At 42.5% G+C, this 5,132-nt stretch overlaps 1 long non-coding RNA gene across 1 annotated transcript; it reads right to left on the minus strand.

Moving 5' to 3' along the window:
• Positions 1 to 2,121: 2,121 nt before the first annotated feature.
• On the minus strand, positions 2,122 to 4,347 carry LOC117805296. Its single transcript, XR_004629397.1, has 3 exons — positions 4,240 to 4,347; positions 3,069 to 4,038; positions 2,122 to 2,508 (listed from the first exon to the last, which is right to left on the minus strand). It is a non-coding gene; the product is annotated as an uncharacterized LOC117805296 (long non-coding RNA).
• Positions 4,348 to 5,132: the final 785 nt, after the last annotated feature.

The following is a 5,132-nucleotide window of genomic DNA, read 5'->3' on the forward strand; positions in this document are numbered from 1 at the left end:
CTCTTTACTCCTCTACCTCTACACCAGCAGCATCGCAGCCGTCACCGCCGAGGATCCATTATTCCCCCTGACAGAGATCTGTCTCCAGCTTCATGTTCTGCTGGAGGTGAAACATAAACATTTAAACACACAGAGAGGAGGATACAGGAAGGAAGGATTGAGGGAGGGACAGAGGGATGGGAGGATGAAAAGAAGTGAGATGAGAGAAGCTGAAAGTTTGTGAGGATGTGCCGTCCCAGCTTCTGAATTATTAGCATCTACTCAGAACTCCTGACACTGAGGGTGCAACAAAGAGAGGGGACCACGCAGAGAGGATCCTAACCTGAGGTCTCACTCACTTTAACATCTCCTACTAGAACTATGCAGCGTTATTAGAGATGGCTGTTTTCTCTCAGCTTTCAGCACCCCATTAACCGGATCGACGGGACTCCTTTCCTCACAATAATGCTAACTTAGCCCGCTAGCAAAACACATTCATAACCTGAATTAAAGAACTCAAAACTTTGACCATCGATCAGTCGTCTACAACACAGAACAGAATGAAATACTTCAATTGTGTTTGAATCTCTATTTACAACTTTAATCCACATTTAGAATCAGAATCAGAAATACTTTATTTATCCCGGTGAGGGAAATTCAGTCATTACAGAACTCTTATAAACAGTATGTAAGAAAGTCAAAATATTTTGTTGTAATAGAAGAAGGAATAAAATGAGATATAAATAGAAATAAAGTAAAATAAAATTAAAATTAAGTAAAATAAAATAAAATACAGTAAAATAAAATGAAATAAAATATAATAAGATAAAACAAAAGATTTCATTTTATTTAATTATTTATCAGCAGAGCATAACTTGATATTGACCTAACTCTGCCCGCGCACACTGCACGTACGTACCTACGTCGTCACGCCCACGCACACACAGTCTTCAGGATACGCAGGTAAGAAGAGTAAAGGAAACCCAAAATAAGAAATATAAGAAAGACTTTCCAAATTTTCTCCTCTATCCCTCTCTCCAACACGGTCTCAGCAGATGTGTGTCTAACATGAGTCTGGTCCTGCTGGAGGTTTCTGCCTGTTAAAGGAAGTTTGTCCTTGCCACTGTAACTTGCTAAATGCTGCAAAGTGCTCTGCTCATGGTGGGTTAAGATGAGATCAGACTGAGTCCTGTCTGTAAAATGGGACTGGATCTTACCCTGTCTTGATGTTGGGTCTTTGGTAATAATAGAATATAGAGCACGGTCAGGATGAACACAGATACTTGAGGATGAAGAAGGAGAATCCTTTTGAAGACGAGAACAGAGATTTCTGCATGTCCGTCTTTTACCATGTAGGATTAATATAAATGTTAAACTATCATCCTAGTGTAGCATAATCTGCTATAAAGTTGTGCTTCTGATGTTGCCGTCTCCCACATTCAGACTTCACCAACATAGAGGAGGGATCCAAAACCATTAATGTTGACTGTTTCATCGAACACCTGAAGTACAGTTATGAGCATCTCCGGTCCTCTTATTTTGAAACTTGTGCTCAAAACACTGAAGCACTGAAATGAGTCACAGTGATACCCTCAGAGCGTCTGAGCAGTCACCTGTGTCAGGTAAACATCTGTCCCCATCTGAACTGATAATCTGCTGATGATCAAACCCTGAAACTGGTAATTATCCACGCTTCATCTCAAGCACACCTCAATCACACTCCTTTATCCGTCACGTCTGCTGCAGCTGTGTTTGCAGGATGATTAACACACCTGTTCTGAGAGGTCTGCAGTGCGGCAGGTGAAGATGTGAGAGTGAAGGAACAAGGATGAGAAGTGAAGTGAAACGGGATTCAAAGGGCTTACACGCTTAAATCACACGTAAGGATAACGGTTACAGTTGACTTTAGTGGCAGTCTTCAAACTGTGTTTCTCTCAGACTGATGCTCGACTCAGGCGCAGATTTTACATCGACATCACCAAGACATTTATGTATTTGCAGCGTCTGCTCTTCTTTCCGTTTGTGCGTACAGACAGTACGTAATTCTTGTATAGATTTTTATTTACGGTCTCTTTGTCGTCTGAAACACTCACACGAGAGTTTAAAGTGTTCAATAAATCCGCCCCATGTGCAGCTTCACTTTACATCTATGAAACATTCATGACGCTCCTACAGCTCCGGCCTCTAGCATGCATACATCTACAGCACAGTTTGTGTGTGTGTGTGTGTGTGTGTGTGTAGAGCTGCCATGAGGGAGTTATACATCCTCTGCTGCTATTTTTAGCTCAGTGATAGCATGTGAACATACATTATACAGCCCCACATCCACCCACAGAGCTTAGGGTGAATGTATTTTCTATACTATTATATTTTGTGATCGTTCTGTTTCTTTGCTCCGTCTTTAATCTTCAGAGAAAGTTGTGTCTCTGTTTTTTCGTGACCCTCGTCGGTTCGTCAGTGGAGCCTAAAGTCCAGATCTAAACCTTCCTGTGTTTCTCTCCCTGAGCTGTTCATGTTTGAGCTGCTGGTCTGTAAAAACAAACTGTGATGTAATCTTTGCAGGCGTATTGATCGAAGTGATAAACCAAAACACGTCTAAGCAATAATAAAAACTAAAGCTGTGTAGAAGCTTTTATTTGATTTACTTTTTCTGCTTCTGCTCTGGGGTTTAGTTTTCTTTCTGAGGACTTAAAGAGTTTTATTTTATTACTCTTGTTTTGGTCTGAAGACTCTTAATAATCTTTTAGATTCCAGTTTGTGCCGAGGTCAGACTACATGATCTTCAGCAGTTTCTCACAGTGTTGCTGAAGTGAGTCTACTAGATTCAAAGATTCAAGATTCAAAGCTTTTTATTGTTAATTTTCACTGTATATACGAGACATACAGGAAAAACAAGATGCTGTTTCTCTCTTCCAGCTTTTAATTATCTAAAATTTAAATATAAAGTACAATAAAATATAATAAAATACACTTTAAAACAATGTGGATTAATACCAAAGACAGCAGAACTATGAAAGAACATATATGGAATTATTTAATTTTCTAATTAACATGAGCCTTGTCAAGAGTTAATTAGTCGAATTATTTACCTTCTTAATGTGTTTGAGACCATCAGCTGTGTTGTTCAGAGGTAGGGTCTTTAGGTTTCTCTCTCAGCAGCTGGTGATAGTTGAGTAAACAACAATCAGTTAGAGATCATTGTCTGAATGAGTTCAGTTTCACCTGAGCTGTGAGGAGAGTTGTTGGTGTTTTTGGCTTATCCAGTCATCTGTCATCGGACTTCCAACAGATCCGGTATGTCTGATCCGCTCTGATCCGTTCCGGTCGGCTCCGGTCCGGCTCTGTGCTTTCTCCTCCTTCAACACCCACCGACTGCATTTATAGAACCCTAGTAAATATACAATCTTAAGATTACCTGGCATTATGATTTGTTTGTTAATTTTATTTTTTGTAGAAACCATTAGAGGGAGAGATCACGGTCAGCCCTGTAGAGAAGGCAGAGCTCATGTTTACCACAGAGCACATCACCTCTCAGGCCGTCCATCCACTCCTTCCTCCCGTTTATATCAGAGAAGAGTGCTGTCAAACCACTCCTCACCTGCTGCATTAAATCACATCCAATGAAACACAGGTGGTGCACGCAGCTCTTACACGAGGACGATGATGTTCACGTAATGAGGATGTGATGCAAATGAGCCCCAACACTCACTCAGAGGACACGGGTATTTATGATCCATGCTCTGAAGGCAGATGACACACAGAGTTTATTACCTCAGGCTGCGGTTGGAGCTGCTCTGCATGAGTGGAGAATGAAGGGAAACGGGAGGATGATGATGGTGGAGGAGGTGAGGAAGAGGAGGTGGGAAAAGTAAATGATGAGAGAACAGACAGAGATCATTTCACGTAGAGCCGGAGGGGCAGAGAAGATGACCTGAAGGTTTGAGACCCTGAAACATTCTCCGATGTGTTCGAGTGTGTCAGCGTGCATCCATGACCACATCAGTCAGCCTGCAGGAGGAGGAGGAGGAAGAGGAGGAGGTGAAGGAGGGAGGATGAGGCCTGAGGAGAGCATGAATTACTGTCACACTGAAGGACACTGAAACCTGTAATGAAAACACAACACAACACTGCATGTGTGTGGGTGAATCAGACAGCAGAGAGGAAGAGCGACCGACAGCTACAGTACAGGCAGAAATCAAGCTCCTGATGGAAACATGCAAACTCAAAATCATCAACGGAGTAGTTTATTTAGAAAATTACCTGTTTCTGCTCATCCTCTTAAAAGCATATCGAGCAAACCTTCGGCAACCTCCGGCCATGAGAATTGAAGCCCATGCAGAAGTGTTAAAAACTGCAGTTCCTCGAGTGTCCACTAGAGGCTGCCTGCAGAAACACCAGAGACCACATCCACACCCATTCAAAGAAGACGATCTTTACAGCAGAAATAAACATGTTTACAGCCTGGTTCAAAAACAGTTTAGGTCTGAATAGCTAATTTCTCTATCAGCACACACTGTACGGGGTGAATTCATTTGGCAGTTTTGAAGATATTAAGATTACGATTTTTGCCCAAATAAGGGCGTGACTGACTTGATTGACAGGCAGGAACACTGTAGCTGTTAGCGAGGATGCTAAAGGCCCGCCTCTGTACCTCACAAAAGCTCCACAGAAGTTAGGTTGAGTTCAGCATTTCCAATATGGCACCCGCCAACGATCAGCTTCAAAACAGGGCTTCAGGAACAGATGGGTGACGTCACGGAGGCTACGTCCATTTATCACAAAGGATATGGATACTTTATGGCTGATTTAAGGCTGATTTACACCTCTGCGTCGCCCCTACGCAGCAGTGGCTGATGTGGACATGAGCACCACATACTTGTGCGTCGATGTGTCCATGTCGCGCAAGGGCAGTGCGGTCTCTCTGATAGCTGGTCACCTACTTCCGGCCCCACTATGATCTCTGTTTACTTTTCTACAGCCATTCAGAGTGGGTTATGTTAATCTACAGCTGATACATGTTGCTGTTTATCATACAGACATGATTACAGGGAAGAGTATAGAGGAGGAGATTAAATACACGGCTGATGTGCGGCCAATGAGAGGGGATCCCAGAAGTGCTGTTAACGCAGCACTTAATAATGCCACCGAGCGGA

Source organism: Notolabrus celidotus, chromosome 21 (genome assembly GCF_009762535.1).
Source record: "Notolabrus celidotus isolate fNotCel1 chromosome 21, fNotCel1.pri, whole genome shotgun sequence".
NCBI classification, from domain to species: domain Eukaryota; kingdom Metazoa; phylum Chordata; class Actinopteri; order Labriformes; family Labridae; genus Notolabrus; species Notolabrus celidotus.